This window comes from Eleutherodactylus coqui, unplaced genomic scaffold (genome assembly GCF_035609145.1).
Source record: "Eleutherodactylus coqui strain aEleCoq1 unplaced genomic scaffold, aEleCoq1.hap1 HAP1_SCAFFOLD_30, whole genome shotgun sequence".
NCBI classification, from domain to species: domain Eukaryota; kingdom Metazoa; phylum Chordata; class Amphibia; order Anura; family Eleutherodactylidae; genus Eleutherodactylus; species Eleutherodactylus coqui.
In genome coordinates this window covers 1301587-1328113 of record NW_027102247.1, presented here as the reverse complement: position 1 = coordinate 1328113, position 26527 = coordinate 1301587, and the positions used below count along the sequence as shown (strand labels likewise).

Sequence of the window (26527 nt, the reverse complement as noted above, 5' to 3'; positions counted from 1 at the left end):
GCTGGTGGTTTTCCCCCTCCTGCTCCCCAGAGCCGACAATCAGCACGGGCGGGCACACCGGAAGATCTGCACCTAGTCTCTAGCTCCCTGTGAGGCAGCGGCCATCTCCCCCCCCTCCCCCCTGAGTCGAGCAGGCTGCTTGGCATACTAGCCAGACCAGAGCAGAAAAGTAAAAAAGAGAGGATACTGTGATCCTCCCAGCACATCAACACCAGGCAAAGTTTAAAGCAGTACTCACTATTTCTGACGTGCAGCGGGGGAACGGAGGTCCTCTCCCCGGAGCTCTCAGACCGACAGCAGGCTCCATTAAAGTATAGTGCAATTCAAATATCAATGCACCACAGCACCATCTAGTGGCCAAAACAGAGATAACCAGGACCTGAACCTCTTCTCATCCCTTTCTCAAAGCACTAAACAAAGCCAATCCTTGCCCATTAGAAAGAGCAACGAGGCCCCTAAGGCCTCCTTCCCACAAGCGTGACGGGCTCCGCCGCGTAATATTACGCAGTGAAGCACGTCACGGCGCCCCCCAGAGACCCCATACTTACCAGCGGAAGATCGCGTGAAGACACTTCCCTGCACACCGCCGTCGCGTCATGTGACACGCCCACCGCGTCACATGACGCGGCCGGCCGTGTCACGTGACGCGCCGGCCGCGTCATATGACGCGCGGCGGTAGGCGGGGAAGCGTTTTTTCACGCTATCTTCCGCTGGTTGCAGCGGGAGATAGCGTGAACGGAAGCCGTCAGCGCGTACACCCGCAGCAAATAGAACATGCTGCGGGTGACAACGGGAGATTTCACGGTGCGTAATTCCGCGGTGGAATTACGCATCGTGTGCATTGTGCTATTAGGTTCAATAGAACCTAATAGCATGGGGCAACGCAGCGGATTTTTGCCGCGGATTTACGCGGCGTAAATCCGTTCGTGGGAAGGAGGCCTAAGGCCTCATGTCCACGGGGAAAATAAGAATTAAAATCCGCAGCGGATTTTAACTCTTCTCCCGCGCGCGGATCCGCACCCCATAGGGATGCATTGACCACCCGCGGGTAGATAAATACCCGCGGATCGTCAATAAAAGTGATTTTAAAAAAAATGGAGCATGAAAAAAATCTGGACCATGCTCCATTTTCATGCGGGTCTCCCGCGGGCTTCTATTGAAGCCTATGGAAGCCGTCCGGATCCGCGGGACACAAAAATCATATTTTACTTACACGCTCCGGTTCTTCTCTTCGGCGCCGCGCCATCTTCTCTCAGTCGCGGCCGGATCATTTTGCTTCGGCCCGGCGCATGCGCGAGGCACGTCACCGACGTCATCATGCACATCCGCCGAGCCGAAGAATGAAGATCCGGCCGCGACGAGAGAAGATGACGCCGCCGCGAAGAGAAGAAACGGAGTGGATGGGAGGTGAGTTTATTCTCATTTATTCCCATTTTCAGCGCTCATGTCCGCGGGGCAGGAGGGACCCGCTGCAGATTCTACATGGAGAATCTGCAGCGGATCTGATTTTCCCCGTGGACATGAGGCCTAAGTGTGTTGAGAAGAGGGACCCACAGTTAACTACAAGGAGAATACCTCCCCACCTTACTGCCAAGTGATCTGTGGAGGAATATCTGCATAGCCAGACTGCTATATAGAAACTGTCAGCAACCCACAAAGACAGACCCTGTGCCAAAGGGTACTGACAGAAAAACACTATATAGCCTCCTCAGCATTACAAAATAGCCTGGAAGCAAGTCCCAGCCCCCGCAACACCCAAGGAAGCAATACATCGCGCGCCTCGCAGACGCAAATATCAAATTCCCGGTGCGACCCAGCGGACTCCTCAATCCCAAACACTTTCTTCTCAGCAAATACTGATAGTTCTAAAAAAAGAAAGGACTCTTATCAGGCAAAGCCACACTTAACAAATCTTCAAAACTCTACAGGAGCGCTACCTAAGGCACTCAAGATGGAATAGCAGGACTCTATGTTCTAACTCCACCCGCCACATGAGGCTCCTCAGCAACACATAACAGGACCACTCAACATCAATGAGCTTCTAAAGGAACTTTTAACAAACAACTACGCCTTCCAACGCCTCCATAAAGAATACGCCACCCAGTAGACCACTATACAACAAATAGCGACCAATCCACAGCGCATATCCAAGAATTAACTATTCAGGATGGTTAAGCGACGTATTAAAGCAACGGCCCCCAGGAGACTCTCAGAGTACTTCCCGCCTGGCACACAGAGCAACAAAAACAAACCCGCCACATCTCATTCAAACATCCCCGTAACCGAAGAAATACCCAACACCCACAGCCCTGCGGCTCTGTCTCCATACTCCTCCACAGGATCTCTCCCGCCTACCCCAGCCAATCCCAACACCTCCCCTGGAAGCGGAGGGAAAAGGAATGTTCAGGACCCCCTACCAGCCTCCCCCTCCCCAAAAGGACCGGCGGCAAAAAAGAGCCAAAATAACAATCCACAAGAAACTCCCCTGCAGACAGATCCTATCAACAATCTCCAAGCTTATCCCGACTCTGAAAGCCCCTTAACTATAAACGCTCTGAAGACTATGCTAATCTCGCTGCAAAAGGACATTTCTAAAGATATACAGAGCCTCTCTGGTCAATTACAATCTAACATCGACCACCTAGCTACCAGAACTGACCACCTTGAACGGAAAATGGGAGAATTTACCAAAGCCCACAACGAGTTGGTAGATGCGCATGGCAGTATGGAAGAAGTCGCATATTTGAGAGAGAAGGTCATAGACTTGGAAGACCGATCCAGAAGAAACAATCTCAAATTTAGGGGAGTTCCAGAGACTGTGACCCCCCCTGACATTCCACAATATATACTCAAATTACTCCAAACGCTCCTCCCGGACCTTCCCGAGATCGAATATGCAGTTGACAGAGCCCACAGAATTCCAAAAGCACGCTCTGTCCCTGAGTCAGCCCCCAGAGAAATCTTAGCAAGAATACACTTCCATAAAATAAAAGAGGAAGTCTTGGCAGTTGGAAGGCGTAGAGGCACACTACCGACTCCATATGAAGACATACAAATATTTCCAGATCTTTCAGCCGCCACTCTGCAGTCTCGGAGAAAGTTTACAGAAGTTACAGCAGCACTACGAGAGGCGCACATCAAGTATAGATGGGGATTCCCAACCAAACTACTGATCTCAAAAAATGGAACCATCCAGGTTGCCACCTCGCCAGAAGAAGGCGTCTCGTTCCTGAAACAATGGGGGATCCCTATCCTTCAGAAGCCTCTGAGGACGGCGGTAGAATCTCCTACAAGAATCGAACAAGACTGGAAAACATCAGATAAGCATGGCAGACACGCATAAATTGATGTTGTAAAGGGTCTTGAACCCATAGTTATATTTCTCCTTTACGGAGCCTAAAGTGGATGGTTTAAAATGCCACCCCTACCTAAGGTTCATTCATCCAGTGCAGATAGGCGCTGGATGAACAATATTTTGATTTTGTTAACTGTTAATGATGTTTTTTTTCCTTATGTCAAATATAGTTATAAAAGGTTCAGTAGGAGGCCACTTCCCTACCCCCCCCCCCCCCACCATACTTAATATGAAAAAACACAACGACTCCCCAGCGTATAAACCACCTACCAGTTATGCCCATTAGCATCACATCCCTAAATGTAAAAGGCCTGAACAGCCCCTATAAACGTAGCATGCTTTGGAGACAGGCTCTTAAGTCCCACTCAGACATCTTCCTCGCCCAAGAGACACACTTCCTGAGAGATAAACACCCCCCCTGCAACCACCCTAAATTTCCAAACATTTTCCTGGCATCAAATGAAGGGAAAAAAAAGAAAGGCGTAATGATAGCCATTAGCCGGAACGTTACATTTTCCCAAAAAAACGTATACGTGGACCCAGGCGGGCGATTTCTAATATTAGTCTGCGTAATTAACGCCACCACCTACACTCTAGTAAATGTCTACTTCCCATTTAAAAGGCAGGGCCAAATTCTTCAAACATGTTCTTTCCGAAGTGGCTAAAATTCGAGAGGGGAATTTGGTGATCGGAGGAGATCTAAACTCAGTGGTGGACCCTACCTTGGACTCCACCGCGAGCGGCAGGGGCATGTCACCCATTGTCCCAATCATACACTCAGAAGAATTATACGACGTGTGGAGGTGCATGCATGGATCGTAGAGGGACTAAACGTTTCTCTCCGCGCCACATGCATCTTATTCTAGGATAGATATGTTCCTGCTGCCGTGGGCAGGCCTCGAGGGGGTTTTACAGGCGGATATTGGAACAATATCATGGTCTGACCACGCCCCCATATCCTTAACGCTCCAAGAGAGCCCATTTCAATAAATGGCGGCATGGTTGCGTGTTTTTTTGCGCTTGCAAATGTGCTTGATTCGTGCTAACAAAAGTACAGTAAGGGCCGCTTCACACAAACATATTTGTTTCAATGGATGCCTTCAGAATTCTCTTTACTCACACATTTCGCATGCGTGCAAAACCTCACCATGCTCTATTTTTGTGCACATTTGCGCACCAAGGGTCCCTGTACAAGTCTATGGGAAGTGTGCACGTAACCGATTCCTATCTCCAAAAAAAGTTATAATAAACAGCGATAAAGTCTTATAAACTCCAAAATGGTACAAATAAAAACTACAGGACATCACGCAAAAACACGAGCCGTCGCACAAGTATCATGCGATACTTCCGCCATGTATCACGTGGACATGAGGCCTAAATCTAAGTGCTTGGTTGTTAGCAGCCGCAGCTGTGCTGCACCTCTTGCTCATCAGTTTTTTTTCCCGCTTTTGGAAACTGCTGTAGGAAAGGGGGTGCACCAGTACTGGAGGTACTGCAATACCAGGTCAATGTGCGGAGTGGACAGAGCAAGCACTTTTTCCAGCTCCCTGTTCTAAAAATCCATTTAATATATGATCCCCAGATAGGGGACGTATCAGATGCAACACGCTCAGCCAGCACTCCGGGCACACCCACAATGCACTGAGGGAGCCGGAAGACCTTTGTATAGCCCCGCCCAACACCTTCTCAACCAGGGTGAGCCGTCCCCGCGGGAGACCCGCGCCTGAATGGAGCATGTCCGGATTTTTTCCTGCACGCGGGACCCGCGCCTGCAGGGAAAAATGACATCCGCAGGTATTTTACTACCTGCAGGTGTCTAATGCATCCATATCCATTGCATAGCGCCGATCGCAATGTCGGGGGTGGGGGGGTCCGAACAGCCCGGGATGACAGCTCCATGCTGCGGACACCGACAGCATGGAGCTGTCATGTCCAGAGCCCGAGGGGCTTTATTCTCTGCAGGACACATGTTTTTACTTCCTCAGAGAATAAAGCCCACTTCGGGAGGACGTAAAAACACTATGGCCCGGGGCGTGGCTTAGCAAGCAAGGAGAGAGGTCGCACGCTGTTTTGCTCCTCCACAGAATCTCCCTTTTCAGCCCTTTTCTGGGTCAAATCAGTGACCCAAACAGAGGCAGACAAGAGCACAGCACCTGGGGACCCACCAGAACCCACAACCGGCCCGGACAAGGCTCACCTGGTGATCTCCAGCCGCCAAAAAGAAGCCGAAGAGCCGCGGCCCTGCACAGCGGCCCGCGCCCTAACCCGACAAGTACCGCGCTCAGAAACACCCGGCGAGGACCGCTCACGGAGCCCCAAGCAGAGGACTATGGCACAAGGTAACCCCTGCCGACTTGGAGGGGAGGCTCTGTCACCCTCAGTGCCCGCGCTCTCACCGCAGCGCCTTGCAAATACACAGCCGCGGCTCCCTCCCTCTGAATATACCGCCGTGGCCACCAACCTGCAACTCGGCGGCACATACAATCATCAGGGTGATCCCCCGCTGGACTAATCCCCACGCTGGTGGTTTTCCCCCTCCTGCTCCCCAGAGCCGACAATCAGCACGGGCGGGCACACCGGAAGATCTGCACCTAGTCTCTAGCTCCCTGTGAGGCAGCGGCCATCTCGCCCCCCCTCCCCCCTGAGTCGAGCAGGCTGCTTGGCATACTAGCCAGACCAGAGCAGAAAAGTAAAAAAGAGAGGATACTGTGATCCTCCCAGCACATCAACACCAGGCAAAGTTTAAAGCAGTACTCACTATTTCTGACGTGCAGCGGGGGAACGGAGGTCCTCTCCCCGGAGCTCTCAGACCGACAGCAGGCTCCATTAAAGTATAGTGCAATTCAAATATCAATGCACCACAGCACCATCTAGTGGCCAAAACAGAGATAACCAGGACCTGAACCTCTTCTCATCCCTTTCTCAAAGCACTAAACAAAGCCAATCCTTGCCCATTAGAAAGAGCAACGAGGCCCCTAAGGCCTCCTTCCCACGAGCGTGACGGGCTCCGCCGCGTAATATTACGCAGTGAAGCCCGTCACGGCGCCCCCCAGAGACCCCATACTTACCAGCGGAAGATCGCGTGAAGACACTTCCCTGCACACCGCCGTCGCGTCATGTGACACGCCCACCGCGTCACATGACGCGGCCGGCCGTGTCACGTGACGCACTGGCCGCGTCATATGACGCGCGGCGGTAGGCGGGGAAGCGTTTTTTCACGCTATCTTCCGCTGGTTGCAGCGGGAGATAGCGTGAACGGAAGCCGTCAGCGCGTACACCCGCAGCAAATAGAACATGCTGCGGGTGACAACGGGAGATTTCACGGTGCGTAATTCCGCGGTGGAATTACGCATCGTGTGCATTGTGCTATTAGGTTCAATAGAACCTAATAGCATGGGGCAACGCAGCGGATTTTTGCCGCGGATTTACGCGGCGTAAATCCGTTCGTGGGAAGGAGGCCTAAGGCCTCATGTCCACGGGGAAAATAAGAATTAAAATCCGCAGCGGATTTTAACTCTTCTCCCGCGCGCGGATCCGCACCCCATAGGGATGCATTGACCACCCGCGGGTAGATAAATACCCGCGGATCGTCAATAAAAGTGATTTTAAAAAAAATGGAGCATGAAAAAAATCTGGACCATGCTCCATTTTCATGCGGGTCTCCCGCGGGCTTCTATTGAAGCCTATGGAAGCCGTCCGGATCCGCGGGACACAAAAATCATATTTTACTTACACGCTCCGGTTCTTCTCTTCGGCGCCGCGCCATCTTCTCTCAGTCGCGGCCGGATCATTTTGCTTCGGCCCGGCGCATGCGCGAGGCACGTCACCGACGTCATCATGCACATCCGCCGAGCCGAAGAATGAAGATCCGGCCGCGACGAGAGAAGATGACGCCGCCGCGAAGAGAAGAAACGGAGCGGATGGGAGGTGAGTTTATTCTCATTTATTCCCATTTTCAGCGCTCATGTCCGCGGGGCAGGAGGGACCCGCTGCAGATTCTACATGGAGAATCTGCAGCGGATCTGATTTTCCCCGTGGACATGAGGCCTAAGTGTGTTGAGAAGAGGGACCCACAGTTAACTACAAGGAGAATACCTCCCCACCTTACTGCCAAGTGATCTGTGGAGGAATATCTGCATAGCCAGACTGCTATATAGAAACTGTCAGCAACCCACAAAGACAGACCCTGTGCCAAAGGGTACTGACAGAAAAACACTATATAGCCTCCTCAGCATTACAAAATAGCCTGGAAGCAAGTCCCAGCCCCCGCAACACCCAAGGAAGCAATACATCGCGCGCCTCGCAGACGTAAATATCAAATTCCCGGTGCGACCCAGCGGACTCCTCAATCCCAAACACTTTCTTCTCAGCAAATACTGATAGTTCTAAAAAAAGAAAGGACTCTTATCAGGCAAAGCCACACTTAACAAATCTTCAAAACTCTACAGGAGCGCTACCTAAGGCACTCAAGATGGAATAGCAGGACTCTATGTTCTAACTCCACCCGCCACATGAGGCTCCTCAGCAACACATAACAGGACCACTCAACATCAATGAGCTTCTAAAGGAACTTTTAACAAACAACTACGCCTTCCAACGCCTCCATAAAGAATACGCCACCCAGTAGACCACTATACAACAAATAGCGACCAATCCACAGCGCATATCCAAGAATTAACTATTCAGGATGGTTAAGCGACGTATTAAAGCAACGGCCCCCAGGAGACTCTCAGAGTACTTCCCGCCTGGCACACAGAGCAACAAAAACAAACCCGCCACATCTCATTCAAACATCCCCGTAACCGAAGAAATACCCAACACCCACAGCCCTGCGGCTCTGTCTCCATACTCCTCCACAGGATCTCTCCCGCCTACCCCAGCCAATCCCAACACCTCCCCTGGAAGCGGAGGGAAAAGGAATGTTCAGGACCCCCTACCAGCCTCCCCCTCCCCAAAAGGACCGGCGGCAAAAAAGAGCCAAAATAACAATCCACAAGAAACTCCCCCGCAGACAGATCCTATCAACAATCTCCAAGCTTATCCCGACTCTGAAAGCCCCTTAACTATAAACGCTCTGAAGACTATGCTAATCTCGCTGCAAAAGGACATTTCTAAAGATATACAGAGCCTCTCTGGTCAATTACAATCTAACATCGACCACCTAGCTACCAGAACTGACCACCTTGAACGGAAAATGGGAGAATTTACCAAAGCCCACAACGAGTTGGTAGATGCGCATGGCAGTATGGAAGAAGTCGCATATTTGAGAGAGAAGGTCATAGACTTGGAAGACCGATCCAGAAGAAACAATCTCAAATTTAGGGGAGTTCCAGAGACTGTGACCCCCCCTGACATTCCACAATATATACTCAAATTACTCCAAACGCTCCTCCCGGACCTTCCCGAGATCGAATATGCAGTTGACAGAGCCCACAGAATTCCAAAAGCACGCTCTGTCCCTGAGTCAGCCCCCAGAGAAATCTTAGCAAGAATACACTTCCATAAAATAAAAGAGGAAGTCTTGGCAGTTGGAAGGCGTAGAGGCACACTACCGACTCCATATGAAGACATACAAATATTTCCAGATCTTTCAGCCGCCACTCTGCAGTCTCGGAGAAAGTTTACAGAAGTTACAGCAGCACTACGAGAGGCGCACATCAAGTATAGATGGGGATTCCCAACCAAACTACTGATCTCAAAAAATGGAACCATCCAGGTTGCCACCTCGCCAGAAGAAGGCGTCTCGTTCCTGAAACAATGGGGGATCCCTATCCTTCAGAAGCCTCTGAGGACGGCGGTAGAATCTCCTACAAGAATCGAACAAGACTGGAAAACATCAGATAAGCATGGCAGACACGCATAAATTGATGTTGTAAAGGGTCTTGAACCCATAGTTATATTTCTCCTTTACGGAGCCTAAAGTGGATGGTTTAAAATGCCACCCCTACCTAAGGTTCATTCATCCAGTGCAGATAGGCGCTGGATGAACAATATTTTGATTTTGTTAACTGTTAATGATGTTTTTTTTCCTTATGTCAAATATAGTTATAAAAGGTTCAGTAGGAGGCCACTTCCCTACCCCCCCCCACCATACTTAATATGAAAAAACACAACGACTCCCCAGCGTATAAACCACCTACCAGTTATGCCCATTAGCATCACATCCCTAAATGTAAAAGGCCTGAACAGCCCCTATAAACGTAGCATGCTTTGGAGACAGGCTCTTAAGTCCCACTCAGACATCTTCCTCGCCCAAGAGACACACTTCCTGAGAGATAAACACCCCCCCTGCAACCACCCTAAATTTCCAAACATTTTCCTGGCATCAAATGAAGGGAAAAAAAAGAAAGGCGTAATGATAGCCATTAGCCGGAACGTTACATTTTCCCAAAAAAACGTATACGTGGACCCAGGCGGGCGATTTCTAATATTAGTCTGCGTAATTAACGCCACCACCTACACTCTAGTAAATGTCTACTTCCCATTTAAAAGGCAGGGCCAAATTCTTCAAACATGTTCTTTCCGAAGTGGCTAAAATTCGAGAGGGGAATTTGGTGATCGGAGGAGATCTAAACTCAGTGGTGGACCCTACCTTGGACTCCACCGCGAGCGGCAGGGGCATGTCACCCATTGTCCCAATCATACACTCAGAAGAATTATACGACGTGTGGAGGTGCATGCATGGATCGTAGAGGGACTACACGTTTCTCTCCGCGCCACATGCATCTTATTCTAGGATAGATATGTTCCTGCTGCCGTGGGCAGGCCTCGAGGGGGTTTTACAGGCGGATATTGGAACAATATCATGGTCTGACCACGCCCCCATATCCTTAACGCTCCAAGAGAGCCCATTTCAATAAATGGCGGCATGGTTGCGTGTTTTTTTGCGCTTGCAAATGTGCTTGATTCGTGCTAACAAAAGTACAGTAAGGGCCGCTTCACACAAACATATTTGTTTCAATGGATGCCTTCAGAATTCTCTTTACTCACACATTTCGCATGCGTGCAAAACGTCACCATGCTCTATTTTTGTGCACATTTGCGCACCAAGGGTCCCTGTACAAGTCTATGGGAAGTGTGCACGTAACCGATTCCTATCTCCAAAAAAAGTTATAATAAACAGCGATAAAGTCTTATAAACTCCAAAATGGTACAAATAAAAACTACAGGACATCACGCAAAAACACGAGCCGTCGCACAAGTATCATGCGATACTTCCGCCATGTATCACGTGGACATGAGGCCTAAATCTAAGTGCTTGGTTGTTAGCAGCCGCAGCTGTGCTGCACCTCTTGCTCATCAGTTTTTTTTCCCGCTTTTGGAAACTGCTGTAGGAAAGGGGGTGCACCAGTACTGGAGGTACTGCAATACCAGGTCAATGTGCGGAGTGGACAGAGCAAGCACTTTTTCCAGCTCCCTGTTCTAAAAATCCATTTAATATATGATCCCCAGATAGGGGACGTATCAGATGCAACACGCTCAGCCAGCACTCCGGGCACACCCACAATGCACTGAGGGAGCCGGAAGACCTTTGCATAGCCCCGCCCAACGCCTTCTCAACCAGGGTGAGCCGTCCCCGCGGGAGACCCGCGCCTGAATGGAGCATGTCCGGATTTTTTCCTGCACGCGGGACCCGCGCCTGCAGGGAAAAATGACATCCGCAGGTATTTTACTACCTGCAGGTGTCTAATGCATCCATATCCATTGCATAGCGCCGATCGCAATGTCGGGGGTGGGCGGGTCCGAACAGCCCGGGATGACAGCTCCATGCTGCGGACACCGACAGCATGGAGCTGTCACGTCCAGAGCCCGAGGGGCTTTAGGCTCTGCAGGACACATGTTTTTACTTCCTCAGAGAATAAAGCCCACTTCGGGAGGACGTAAAAACACTATGGCCCGGGGCGTGGCTTAGCAAGCAAGGAGAGAGGTCGCACGCTGTTTTGCTCCTCCATAGAATCTCCCTTTTCAGCCCTTTTCTGGGTCAAATCAGTGACCCAAACAGAGGCAGACAAGAGCACAGCACCTGGGGACCCACCAGAACCCACAACCAGCCCGGACAAGGCTCACCTGGTGATCTCCAGCCGCCAAAAAGAAGCCGAAGAGCCGCGGCCCTGCACAGCGGCCCGCGCCCTAACCCGACAAGTACCGCGCTCAGAAACACCCGGCGAGGACCGCTCACGGAGCCCCAAGCAGAGGACTATGGCACAAGGTAACCCCTGCCGACTTGGAGGGGAGGCTCTGTCACCCTCAGTGCCCGCGCTCTCACCGCAGCGCCTTGCAAATACACAGCCGCGGCTCCCTCCCTCTGAATATACCGCCGTGGCCACCAACCTGCAACTCGGCGGCACATACAATCATCAGGGTGATCCCCCGCTGGACTAATCCCCACGCTGGTGGTTTTCCCCCTCCTGCTCCCCAGAGCCGACAATCAGCACGGGCGGGCACACCGGAAGATCTGCACCTAGTCTCTAGCTCCCTGTGAGGCAGCGGCCATCTCGCCCCCCCTCCCCCCTGAGTCGAGCAGGCTGCTTGGCATACTAGCCAGACCAGAGCAGAAAAGTAAAAAAGAGAGGATACTGTGATCCTCCCAGCACATCAACACCAGGCAAAGTTTAAAGCAGTACTCACTATTTCTGACGTGCAGCGGGGGAACGGAGGTCCTCTCCCCGGAGCTCTCAGACCGACAGCAGGCTCCATTAAAGTGTAGTGCAATTCAAATATCAATGCACCACAGCACCATCTAGTGGCCAAAACAGAGATAACCAGGACCTGAACCTCTTCTCATCCCTTTCTCAAAGCACTAAACAAAGCCAATCCTTGCCCATTAGAAAGAGCAACGAGGCCCCTAAGGCCTCCTTCCCACGAGCGTGACGGGCTCCGCCGCGTAATATTACGCAGTGAAGCCCGTCACGGCGCCCCCCAGAGACCCCATACTTACCAGCGGAAGATCGCGTGAAGACACTTCCCTGCACACCGCCGTCGCGTCATGTGACACGCCCACCGCGTCACATGACGCGGCCGGCCGTGTCACGTGACGCGCCGGCCGCGTCATATGACGCGCGGCGGTAGGTGGGGAAGCGTTTTTTCACGCTTTCTTCCGCTGGTTGCAGCGGGAGATAGCGTGAACGGAAGCCGTCAGCGCGTACACCCGCAGCAAATAGAACATGCTGCGGGTGACAACGGGAGATTTCACGGTGCGTAATTCCGCGGTGGAATTACGCATCGTGTGCATTGTGCTATTAGGTTCAATAGAACCTAATAGCATGGGGCAACGCAGCGGATTTTTGCCGCGGATTTACGCGGCGTAAATCCGTTCGTGGGAAGGAGGCCTAAGGCCTCATGTCCACGGGGAAAATAAGAATTAAAATCCGCAGCGGATTTTAACTCTTCTCCCGCGGCGCGGATCCGCACCCCATAGGGATGCATTGACCACCCGCGGGTAGATAAATACCCGCGGATCGTCAATAAAAGTGATTTAAAAAAAAATGGAGCATGAAAAAAATCTGGACCATGCTCCATTTTCATGCGGGTCTCCCGCGGGGACGGCTCCCGCGGGCTTCTATTGAAGCCTATGGAAGCCGCCTGGATCCGCGGGACACAAAAATCATATTTTACTTACACGCTCCGGTTCTTCTCTTCGGCGCCGCGCCATCTTCTCTCAGTCGCGGCCGGATCATTTTGCTTCGGCCCGGCGCATGCGCGAGGCACGTCACCGACGTCATCATGCACATCCGCCGAGCCGAAGAATGAAGATCCGGCCGCGACGAGAGAAGATGACGCCGCCGCGAAGAGAAGAAACGGAGCGGATGGGAGGTGAGTTTATTCTCATTTATTCCCATTTTCAGCGCTCATGTCCGCGGGGCAGGAGGGACCCGCTGCAGATTCTACATGGAGAATCTGCAGCGGATCTGATTTTCCCCGTGGACATGAGGCCTAAGTGTGTTGAGAAGAGGGACCCACAGTTAACTACAAGGAGAATACCTCCCCACCTTACTGCCAAGTGATCTGTGGAGGAATATCTGCATAGCCAGACTGCTATATAGAAACTGTCAGCAACCCACAAAGACAGACCCTGTGCCAAAGGGTACTGACAGAAAAACACTATATAGCCTCCTCAGCATTACAAAATAGCCTGGAAGCAAGTCCCAGCCCCCGCAACACCCAAGGAAGCAATACATCGCGCGCCTCGCAGACGCAAATATCAAATTCCCGGTGCGACCCAGCGGACTCCTCAATCCCAAACACTTTCTTCTCAGCAAATACTGATAGTTCTAAAAAAAGAAAGGACTCTTATCAGGCAAAGCCACACTTAACAAATCTTCAAAACTCTACAGGAGCGCTACCTAAGGCACTCAAGATGGAATAGCAGGACTCTATGTTCTAACTCCACCCGCCACATGAGGCTCCTCAGCAACACATAACAGGACCACTCAACATCAATGAGCTTCTAAAGGAACTTTTAACAAACAACTACGCCTTCCAACGCCTCCATAAAGAATACGCCACCCAGTAGACCACTATACAACAAATAGCGACCAATCCACAGCGCATATCCAAGAATTAACTATTCAGGATGGTTAAGCGACGTATTAAAGCAACGGCCCCCAGGAGACTCTCAGAGTACTTCCCGCCTGGCACACAGAGCAACAAAAACAAACCCGCCACATCTCATTCAAACATCCCCGTAACCGAAGAAATACCCAACACCCACAGCCCTGCGGCTCTGTCTCCATACTCCTCCACAGGATCTCTCCCGCCTACCCCAGCCAATCCCAACACCTCCCCTGGAAGCGAAGGGAAAAGGAATGTTCAGGACCCCCTACCAGCCTCCCCCTCCCCAAAAGGACCGGCGGCAAAAAAGAGCCAAAATAACAATCCACAAGAAACTCCCCCGCAGACAGATCCTATCAACAATCTCCAAGCTTATCCCGACTCTGAAAGCCCCTTAACTATAAACGCTCTGAAGACTATGCTAATCTCGCTGCAAAAGGACATTTCTAAAGATATACAGAGCCTCTCTGGTCAATTACAATCTAACATCGACCACCTAGCTACCAGAACTGACCACCTTGAACGGAAAATGGGAGAATTTACCAAAGCCCACAACGAGTTGGTAGATGCGCATGGCAGTATGGAAGAAGTCGCATATTTGAGAGAGAAGGTCATAGACTTGGAAGACCGATCCAGAAGAAACAATCTCAAATTTAGGGGAGTTCCAGAGACTGTGACCCCCCCTGACATTCCACAATATATACTCAAATTACTCCAAACGCTCCTCCCGGACCTTCCCGAGATCGAATATGCAGTTGACAGAGCCCACAGAATTCCAAAAGCACGCTCTGTCCCTGAGTCAGCCCCCAGAGAAATCTTAGCAAGAATACACTTCCATAAAATAAAAGAGGAAGTCTTGGCAGTTGGAAGGCGTAGAGGCACACTACCGACTCCATATGAAGACATACAAATATTTCCAGATCTTTCAGCCGCCACTCTGCAGTCTCGGAGAAAGTTTACAGAAGTTACAGCAGCACTACGAGAGGCGCACATCAAGTATAGATGGGGATTCCCAACCAAACTACTGATCTCAAAAAATGGAACCATCCAGGTTGCCACCTCGCCAGAAGAAGGCGTCTCGTTCCTGAAACAATGGGGGATCCCTATCCTTCAGAAGCCTCTGAGGACGGCGGTAGAATCTCCTACAAGAATCGAACAAGACTGGAAAACATCAGATAAGCATGGCAGACACGCATAAATTGATGTTGTAAAGGGTCTTGAACCCATAGTTATATTTCTCCTTTACGGAGCCTAAAGTGGATGGTTTAAAATGCCACCCCTACCTAAGGTTCATTCATCCAGTGCAGATAGGCGCTGGATGAACAATATTTTGATTTTGTTAACTGTTAATGATGTTTTTTTTCCTTATGTCAAATATAGTTATAAAAGGTTCAGTAGGAGGCCACTTCCCTACCCCCCCCCACCATACTTAATATGAAAAAACACAACGACTCCCCAGCGTATAAACCACCTACCAGTTATGCCCATTAGCATCACATCCCTAAATGTAAAAGGCCTGAACAGCCCCTATAAACGTAGCATGCTTTGGAGACAGGCTCTTAAGTCCCACTCAGACATCTTCCTCGCCCAAGAGACACACTTCCTGAGAGATAAACACCCCCCCTGCAACCACCCTAAATTTCCAAACATTTTCCTGGCATCAAATGAAGGGAAAAAAAAGAAAGGCGTAATGATAGCCATTAGCCGGAACGTTACATTTTCCCAAAAAAACGTATACGTGGACCCAGGCGGGCGATTTCTAATATTAGTCTGCGTAATTAACGCCACCACCTACACTCTAGTAAATGTCTACTTCCCATTTAAAAGGCAGGGCCAAATTCTTCAAACATGTTCTTTCCGAAGTGGCTAAAATTCGAGAGGGGAATTTGGTGATCGGAGGAGATCTAAACTCAGTGGTGGACCCTACCTTGGACTCCACCGCGAGCGGCAGGGGCATGTCACCCATTGTCCCAATCATACACTCAGAAGAATTATACGACGTGTGGAGGTGCATGCATGGATCGTAGAGGGACTACACGTTTCTCTCCGCGCCACATGCATCTTATTCTAGGATAGATATGTTCCTGCTGCCGTGGGCAGGCCTCGAGGGGGTTTTACAGGCGGATATTGGAACAATATCATGGTCTGACCACGCCCCCATATCCTTAACGCTCCAAGAGAGCCCATTTCAATAAATGGCGGCATGGTTGCGTGTTTTTTTGCGCTTGCAAATGTGCTTGATTCGTGCTAACAAAAGTACAGTAAGGGCCGCTTCACACAAACATATTTGTTTCAATGGATGCCTTCAGAATTCTCTTTACTCACACATTTCGCATGCGTGCAAAACGTCACCATGCTCTATTTTTGTGCACATTTGCGCACCAAGGGTCCCTGTACAAGTCTATGGGAAGTGTGCACGTAACCGATTCCTATCTCCAAAAAAAGTTATAATAAACAGCGATAAAGTCTTATAAACTCCAAAATGGTACAAATAAAAACTACAGGACATCACGCAAAAACACGAGCCGTCGCACAAGTATCATGCGATACTTCCGCCATGTATCACGTGGACATGAGGCCTAAATCTAAGTGCTTGGTTGTTAGCAGCCGCAGCTGTGCTGCACCTCTTGCTCATCAGTTTTTTTTCCCGCTTTTGGAAACTGCTGTAGGAAAGGGGGTGCACCAGTACTGGAGGTACTGCAATACCAGGTCAATGTGCGGAGTGGACAGAGCAAGCACTTTTTCCAGCTCCCTGTTCTAAAAATCCATTTAATATATGATCCCCAGATAGGGGACGTATCAGATGCAACACGCTCAGCCAGCACTCCGGGCACACCCACAATGCACTGAGGGAGCCGGAAGACCTTTGCATAGCCCCGCCCAACGCCTTCTCAACCAGGGTGAGCCGTCCCCGCGGGAGACCCGCGCCTGAATGGAGCATGTCCGGATTTTTTCCTGCACGCGGGACCCGCGCCTGCAGGGAAAAATGACATCCGCAGGTATTTTACTACCTGCAGGTGTCTAATGCATCCATATCCATTGCATAGCGCCGATCGCAATGTCGGGGGTGGGCGGGTCCGAACAGCCCGGGATGACAGCTCCATGCTGCGGACACCGACAGCATGGAGCTGTCACGTCCAGAGCCCGAGGGGCTTTAGGCTCTGCAGGACACATGTTTTTACTTCCTCAGAGAATAAAGCCCACTTCGGGAGGACGTAAAAACACTATGGCCCGGGGCGTGGCTTAGCAAGCAAGGAGAGAGGTCGCACGCTGTTTTGCTCCTCCATAGAATCTCCCTTTTCAGCCCTTTTCTGGGTCAAATCAGTGACCCAAACAGAGGCAGACAAGAGCACAGCACCTGGGGACCCACCAGAACCCACAACCAGCCCGGACAAGGCTCACCTGGTGATCTCCAGCCGCCAAAAAGAAGCCGAAGAGCCGCGGCCCTGCACAGCGGCCCGCGCCCTAACCCGACAAGTACCGCGCTCAGAAACACCCGGCGAGGACCGCTCACGGAGCCCCAAGCAGAGGACTATGGCACAAGGTAACCCCTGCCGACTTGGAGGGGAGGCTCTGTCACCCTCAGTGCCCGCGCTCTCACCGCAGCGCCTTGCAAATACACAGCCGCGGCTCCCTCCCTCTGAATATACCGCCGTGGCCACCAACCTGCAACTCGGCGGCACATACAATCATCAGGGTGATCCCCCGCTGGACTAATCCCCACGCTGGTGGTTTTCCCCCTCCTGCTCCCCAGAGCCGACAATCAGCACGGGCGGGCACACCGGAAGATCTGCACCTAGTCTCTAGCTCCCTGTGAGGCAGCGGCCATCTCGCCCCCCCTCCCCCCTGAGTCGAGCAGGCTGCTTGGCATACTAGCCAGACCAGAGCAGAAAAGTAAAAAAGAGAGGATACTGTGATCCTCCCAGCACATCAACACCAGGCAAAGTTTAAAGCAGTACTCACTATTTCTGACGTGCAGCGGGGGAACGGAGGTCCTCTCCCCGGAGCTCTCAGACCGACAGCAGGCTCCATTAAAGTGTAGTGCAATTCAAATATCAATGCACCACAGCACCATCTAGTGGCCAAAACAGAGATAACCAGGACCTGAACCTCTTCTCATCCCTTTCTCAAAGCACTAAACAAAGCCAATCCTTGCCCATTAGAAAGAGCAACGAGGCCCCTAAGGCCTCCTTCCCACGAGCGTGACGGGCTCCGCCGCGTAATATTACGCAGTGAAGCCCGTCACGGCGCCCCCCAGAGACCCCATACTTACCAGCGGAAGATCGCGTGAAGACACTTCCCTGCACACCGCCGTCGCGTCATGTGACACGCCCACCGCGTCACATGACGCGGCCGGCCGTGTCACGTGACGCGCCGGCCGCGTCATATGACGCGCGGCGGTAGGTGGGGAAGCGTTTTTTCACGCTTTCTTCCGCTGGTTGCAGCGGGAGATAGCGTGAACGGAAGCCGTCAGCGCGTACACCCGCAGCAAATAGAACATGCTGCGGGTGACAACGGGAGATTTCACGGTGCGTAATTCCGCGGTGGAATTACGCATCGTGTGCATTGTGCTATTAGGTTCAATAGAACCTAATAGCATGGGGCAACGCAGCGGATTTTTGCCGCGGATTTACGCGGCGTAAATCCGTTCGTGGGAAGGAGGCCTAAGGCCTCATGTCCACGGGGAAAATAAGAATTAAAATCCGCAGCGGATTTTAACTCTTCTCCCGCGGCGCGGATCCGCACCCCATAGGGATGCATTGACCACCCGCGGGTAGATAAATACCCGCGGATCGTCAATAAAAGTGATTTAAAAAAAAATGGAGCATGAAAAAAATCTGGACCATGCTCCATTTTCATGCGGGTCTCCCGCGGGGACGGCTCCCGCGGGCTTCTATTGAAGCCTATGGAAGCCGCCTGGATCCGCGGGACACAAAAATCATATTTTACTTACACGCTCCGGTTCTTCTCTTCGGCGCCGCGCCATCTTCTCTCAGTCGCGGCCGGATCATTTTGCTTCGGCCCGGCGCATGCGCGAGGCACGTCACCGACGTCATCATGCACATCCGCCGAGCCGAAGAATGAAGATCCGGCCGCGACGAGAGAAGATGACGCCGCCGCGAAGAGAAGAAACGGAGCGGATGGGAGGTGAGTTTATTCTCATTTATTCCCATTTTCAGCGCTCATGTCCGCGGGGCAGGAGGGACCCGCTGCAGATTCTACATGGAGAATCTGCAGCGGATCTGATTTTCCCCGTGGACATGAGGCCTAAGTGTGTTGAGAAGAGGGACCCACAGTTAACTACAAGGAGAATACCTCCCCACCTTACTGCCAAGTGATCTGTGGAGGAATATCTGCATAGCCAGACTGCTATATAGAAACTGTCAGCAACCCACAAAGACAGACCCTGTGCCAAAGGGTACTGACAGAAAAACACTATATAGCCTCCTCAGCATTACAAAATAGCCTGGAAGCAAGTCCCAGCCCCCGCAACACCCAAGGAAGCAATACATCGCGCGCCTCGCAGACGCAAATATCAAATTCCCGGTGCGACCCAGCGGACTCCTCAATCCCAAACACTTTCTTCTCAGCAAATACTGATAGTTCTAAAAAAAGAAAGGACTCTTATCAGGCAAAGCCACACTTAACAAATCTTCAAAACTCTACAGGAGCGCTACCTAAGGCACTCAAGATGGAATAGCAGGACTCTATGTTCTAACTCCACCCGCCACATGAGGCTCCTCAGCAACACATAACAGGACCACTCAACATCAATGAGCTTCTAAAGGAACTTTTAACAAACAACTACGCCTTCCAACGCCTCCATAAAGAATACGCCACCCAGTAGACCACTATACAACAAATAGCGACCAATCCACAGCGCATATCCAAGAATTAACTATTCAGGATGGTTAAGCGACGTATTAAAGCAACGGCCCCCAGGAGACTCTCAGAGTACTTCCCGCCTGGCACACAGAGCAACAAAAACAAACCCGCCACATCTCATTCAAACATCCCCGTAACCGAAGAAATACCCAACACCCACAGCCCTGCGGCTCTGTCTCCATACTCCTCCACAGGATCTCTCCCGCCTACCCCAGCCAATCCCAACACCTCCCCTGGAAGCGAAGGGAAAAGGAATGTTCAGGACCCCCTACCAGCCTCCCCCTCCCCAAAAGGACCGGCGGCAAAAAAGAGCCAAAATAACAATCCACAAGAAACTCCCCCGCAGACAGATCCTATCAACAATCTCCAAGCTTATCCCGACTCTGAAAGCCCCTTAACTATAAACGCTCTGAAGACTATGCTAATCTCGCTGCAAAAGGACATTTCTAAAGATATACAGAGCCTCTCTGGTCAATTACAATCTAACATCGACCACCTAGCTACCAGAACTGACCACCTTGAACGGAAAATGGGAGAATTTACCAAAGCCCACAACGAGTTGGTAGATGCGCATGGCAGTATGGAAGAAGTCGCATATTTGAGAGAGAAGGTCATAGACTTGGAAGACCGATCCAGAAGAAACAATCTCAAATTTAGGGGAGTTCCAGAGACTGTGACCCCCCCTGACATTCCACAATATATACTCAAATTACTCCAAACGCTCCTCCCGGACCTTCCCGAGATCGAATATGCAGTTGACAGAGCCCACAGAATTCCAAAAGCACGCTCTGTCCCTGAGTCAGCCCCCAGAGAAATCTTAGCAAGAATACACTTCCATAAAATAAAAGAGGAAGTCTTGGCAGTTGGAAGGCGTAGAGGCACACTACCGACTCCATATGAAGACATACAAATATTTCCAGATCTTTCAGCCGCCACTCTGCAGTCTCGGAGAAAGTTTACAGAAGTTACAGCAGCACTACGAGAGGCGCACATCAAGTATAGATGGGGATTCCCAACCAAACTACTGATCTCAAAAAATGGAACCATCCAGGTTGCCACCTCGCCAGAAGAAGGCGTCTCGTTCCTGAAACAATGGGGGATCCCTATCCTTCAGAAGCCTCTGAGGACGGCGGTAGAATCTCCTACAAGAATCGAACAAGACTGGAAAACATCAGATAAGCATGGCAGACACGCATAAATTGATGTTGTAAAGGGTCTTGAACCCATAGTTATATTTCTCCTTTACGGAGCCTAAAGTGGATGGTTTAAAATGCCACCCCTACCTAAGGTTCATTCATCCAGTGCAGATAGGCGCTGGATGAACAATATTTTGATTTTGTTAACTGTTAATGATGTTTTTTTTCCTTATGTCAAATATAGTTATAAAAGGTTCAGTAGGAGGCCACTTCCCTACCCCCCCCCACCATACTTAATATGAAAAAACACAACGACTCCCCAGCGTATAAACCACCTACCAGTTATGCCCATTAGCATCACATCCCTAAATGTAAAAGGCCTGAACAGCCCCTATAAACGTAGCATGCTTTGGAGACAGGCTCTTAAGTCCCACTCAGACATCTTCCTCGCCCAAGAGACACACTTCCTGAGAGATAAACACCCCCCCTGCAACCACCCTAAATTTCCAAACATTTTCCTGGCATCAAATGAAGGGAAAAAAAAGAAAGGCGTAATGATAGCCATTAGCCGGAACGTTACATTTTCCCAAAAAAACGTATACGTGGACCCAGGCGGGCGATTTCTAATATTAGTCTGCGTAATTAACGCCACCACCTACACTCTAGTAAATGTCTACTTCCCATTTAAAAGGCAGGGCCAAATTCTTCAAACATGTTCTTTCCGAAGTGGCTAAAATTCGAGAGGGGAATTTGGTGATCGGAGGAGATCTAAACTCAGTGGTGGACCCTACCTTGGACTCCACCGCGAGCGGCAGGGGCATGTCACCCATTGTCCCAATCATACACTCAGAAGAATTATACGACGTGTGGAGGTGCATGCATGGATCGTAGAGGGACTACACGTTTCTCTCCGCGCCACATGCATCTTATTCTAGGATAGATATGTTCCTGCTGCCGTGGGCAGGCCTCGAGGGGGTTTTACAGGCGGATATTGGAACAATATCATGGTCTGACCACGCCCCCATATCCTTAACGCTCCAAGAGAGCCCATTTCAATAAATGGCGGCATGGTTGCGTGTTTTTTTGCGCTTGCAAATGTGCTTGATTCGTGCTAACAAAAGTACAGTAAGGGCCGCTTCACACAAACATATTTGTTTCAATGGATGCCTTCAGAATTCTCTTTACTCACACATTTCGCATGCGTGCAAAACGTCACCATGCTCTATTTTTGTGCACATTTGCGCACCAAGGGTCCCTGTACAAGTCTATGGGAAGTGTGCACGTAACCGATTCCTATCTCCAAAAAAAGTTATAATAAACAGCGATAAAGTCTTATAAACTCCAAAATGGTACAAATAAAAACTACAGGACATCACGCAAAAACACGAGCCGTCGCACAAGTATCATGCGATACTTCCGCCATGTATCACGTGGACATGAGGCCTAAATCTAAGTGCTTGGTTGTTAGCAGCCGCAGCTGTGCTGCACCTCTTGCTCATCAGTTTTTTTTCCCGCTTTTGGAAACTGCTGTAGGAAAGGGGGTGCACCAGTACTGGAGGTACTGCAATACCAGGTCAATGTGCGGAGTGGACAGAGCAAGCACTTTTTCCAGCTCCCTGTTCTAAAAATCCATTTAATATATGATCCCCAGATAGGGGACGTATCAGATGCAACACGCTCAGCCAGCACTCCGGGCACACCCACAATGCACTGAGGGAGCCGGAAGACCTTTGCATAGCCCCGCCCAACGCCTTCTCAACCAGGGTGAGCCGTCCCCGCGGGAGACCCGCGCCTGAATGGAGCATGTCCGGATTTTTTCCTGCACGCGGGACCCGCGCCTGCAGGGAAAAATGACATCCGCAGGTATTTTACTACCTGCAGGTGTCTAATGCATCCATATCCATTGCATAGCGCCGATCGCAATGTCGGGGGTGGGCGGGTCCGAACAGCCCGGGATGACAGCTCCATGCTGCGGACACCGACAGCATGGAGCTGTCACGTCCAGAGCCCGAGGGGCTTTAGGCTCTGCAGGACACATGTTTTTACTTCCTCAGAGAATAAAGCCCACTTCGGGAGGACGTAAAAACACTATGGCCCGGGGCGTGGCTTAGCAAGCAAGGAGAGAGGTCGCACGCTGTTTTGCTCCTCCATAGAATCTCCCTTTTCAGCCCTTTTCTGGGTCAAATCAGTGACCCAAACAGAGGCAGACAAGAGCACAGCACCTGGGGACCCACCAGAACCCACAACCGGCCCGGACAAGGCTCACCTGGTGATCTCCAGCCGCCAAAAAGAAGCCGAAGAGCCGCGGCCCTGCACAGTGGCCCGCGCCCTAACCCGACAAGTACCGCGCTCAGAAACACCCGGCGAGGACCGCTCACGGAGCCCCAAGCAGAGGACTATGGCACAAGGTAACCCCTGCCGACTTGGAGGGGAGGCTCTGTCACCCTCAGTGCCCGCGCTCTCACCGCAGCGCCTTGCAAATACACAGCCGCGGCTCCCTCCCTCTGAATATACCGCCGTGGCCACCAACCTGCAACTCGGCGGCACATACAATCATCAGGGTGATCCCCCGCTGGACTAATCCCCACGCTGGTGGTTTTCCCCCTCCTGCTCCCCAGAGCCGACAATCAGCACGGGCGGGCACACCGGAAGATCTGCACCTAGTCTCTAGCTCCCTGTGAGGCAGCGGCCATCTCGCCCCCCCTCCCCCCTGAGTCGAGCAGGCTGCTTGGCATACTAGCCAGACCAGAGCAGAAAAGTAAAAAAGAGAGGATACTGTGATCCTCCCAGCACATCAACACCAGGCAAAGTTTAAAGCAGTACTCACTATTTCTGACGTGCAGCGGGGGAACGGAGGTCCTCTCCCCGGAGCTCTCAGACCGACAGCAGGCTCCATTAAAGTGTAGTGCAATTCAAATATCAATGCACCACAGCACCATCTAGTGGCCAAAACAGAGATAACCAGGACCTGAACCTCTTCTCATCCCTTTCTCAAAGCACTAAACAAAGCCAATCCTTGCCCATTAGAAAGAGCAACGAGGCCCCTAAGGCCTCCTTCCCACGAGCGTGACGGGCTCCGCCGCGTAATATTACGCAGTGAAGCCCGTCACGGCGCCCCCCAGAGACCCCATACTTACCAGCGGAAGATCGCGTGAAGACACTTCCCTGCACACCGCCGTCGCGTCATGTGACACGCCCACCGCGTCACATGACGCGGCCGGCCGTGTCACGTGACGCGCCGGCCGCGTCATATGACGCGCGGCGGTAGGTGGGGAAGCGTTTTTTCACGCTTTCTTCCGCTGGTTGCAGCGGGAGATAGCGTGAACGGAAGCCGTCAGCGCGTACACCCGCAGCAAATAGAACATGCTGCGGGTGACAACGGGAGATTTCACGGTGCGTAATTCCGCGGTGGAATTACGCATCGTGTGCATTGTGCTATTAGGTTCAATAGAACCTAATAGCATGGGGCAACGCAGCGGATTTTTGCCGCGGATTTACGCGGCGTAAATCCGTTCGTGGGAAGGAGGCCTAAGGCCTCATGTCCACGGGGAAAATAAGAATTAAAATCCGCAGCGGATTTTAACTCTTCTCCCGCGGCGCGGATCCGCACCCCATAGGGATGCATTGACCACCCGCGGGTAGATAAATACCCGCGGATCGTCAATAAAAGTGATTTAAAAAAAAATGGAGCATGAAAAAAATCTGGACCATGCTCCATTTTCATGCGGGTCTCCCGCGGGGACGGCTCCCGCGGGCTTCTATTGAAGCCTATGGAAGCCGCCTGGATCCGCGGGACACAAAAATCATATTTTACTTACACGCTCCGGTTCTTCTCTTCGGCGCCGCGCCATCTTCTCTCAGTCGCGGCCGGATCATTTTGCTTCGGCCCGGCGCATGCGCGAGGCACGTCACCGACGTCATCATGCACATCCGCCGAGCCGAAGAATGAAGATCCGGCCGCGACGAGAGAAGATGACGCCGCCGCGAAGAGAAGAAACGGAGCGGATGGGAGGTGAGTTTATTCTCATTTATTCCCATTTTCAGCGCTCATGTCCGCGGGGCAGGAGGGACCCGCTGCAGATTCTACATGGAGAATCTGCAGCGGATCTGATTTTCCCCGTGGACATGAGGCCTAAGTGTGTTGAGAAGAGGGACCCACAGTTAACTACAAGGAGAATACCTCCCCACCTTACTGCCAAGTGATCTGTGGAGGAATATCTGCATAGCCAGACTGCTATATAGAAACTGTCAGCAACCCACAAAGACAGACCCTGTGCCAAAGGGTACTGACAGAAAAACACTATATAGCCTCCTCAGCATTACAAAATAGCCTGGAAGCAAGTCCCAGCCCCCGCAACACCCAAGGAAGCAATACATCGCGCGCCTCGCAGACGCAAATATCAAATTCCCGGTGCGACCCAGCGGACTCCTCAATCCCAAACACTTTCTTCTCAGCAAATACTGATAGTTCTAAAAAAAGAAAGGACTCTTATCAGGCAAAGCCACACTTAACAAATCTTCAAAACTCTACAGGAGCGCTACCTAAGGCACTCAAGATGGAATAGCAGGACTCTATGTTCTAACTCCACCCGCCACATGAGGCTCCTCAGCAACACATAACAGGACCACTCAACATCAATGAGCTTCTAAAGGAACTTTTAACAAACAACTACGCCTTCCAACGCCTCCATAAAGAATACGCCACCCAGTAGACCACTATACAACAAATAGCGACCAATCCACAGCGCATATCCAAGAATTAACTATTCAGGATGGTTAAGCGACGTATTAAAGCAACGGCCCCCAGGAGACTCTCAGAGTACTTCCCGCCTGGCACACAGAGCAACAAAAACAAACCCGCCACATCTCATTCAAACATCCCCGTAACCGAAGAAATACCCAACACCCACAGCCCTGCGGCTCTGTCTCCATACTCCTCCACAGGATCTCTCCCGCCTACCCCAGCCAATCCCAACACCTCCCCTGGAAGCGAAGGGAAAAGGAATGTTCAGGACCCCCTACCAGCCTCCCCCTCCCCAAAAGGACCGGCGGCAAAAAAGAGCCAAAATAACAATCCACAAGAAACTCCCCCGCAGACAGATCCTATCAACAATCTCCAAGCTTATCCCGACTCTGAAAGCCCCTTAACTATAAACGCTCTGAAGACTATGCTAATCTCGCTGCAAAAGGACATTTCTAAAGATATACAGAGCCTCTCTGGTCAATTACAATCTAACATCGACCACCTAGCTACCAGAACTGACCACCTTGAACGGAAAATGGGAGAATTTACCAAAGCCCACAACGAGTTGGTAGATGCGCATGGCAGTATGGAAGAAGTCGCATATTTGAGAGAGAAGGTCATAGACTTGGAAGACCGATCCAGAAGAAACAATCTCAAATTTAGGGGAGTTCCAGAGACTGTGACCCCCCCTGACATTCCACAATATATACTCAAATTACTCCAAACGCTCCTCCCGGACCTTCCCGAGATCGAATATGCAGTTGACAGAGCCCACAGAATTCCAAAAGCACGCTCTGTCCCTGAGTCAGCCCCCAGAGAAATCTTAGCAAGAATACACTTCCATAAAATAAAAGA

The 26527-nt window shown here is 51.1% G+C and overlaps 4 pseudogenes; all 4 read right to left on the bottom strand.

Annotated features, from left to right (window-relative positions):
* Positions 1–4822: 4822 nt before the first annotated feature.
* On the bottom strand, positions 4823–4950 carry LOC136601120 (U2 spliceosomal RNA; annotated as a pseudogene).
* A 5742-nt stretch (positions 4951–10692) lies between these two features.
* LOC136601119 (U2 spliceosomal RNA) lies at positions 10693–10820 on the bottom strand (annotated as a pseudogene).
* A 5758-nt stretch (positions 10821–16578) lies between these two features.
* LOC136601117 (U2 spliceosomal RNA) lies at positions 16579–16706 on the bottom strand (annotated as a pseudogene).
* Positions 16707–22464: 5758 nt separating this feature from the next.
* On the bottom strand, positions 22465–22592 carry LOC136601116 (U2 spliceosomal RNA; annotated as a pseudogene).
* Positions 22593–26527: the final 3935 nt, after the last annotated feature.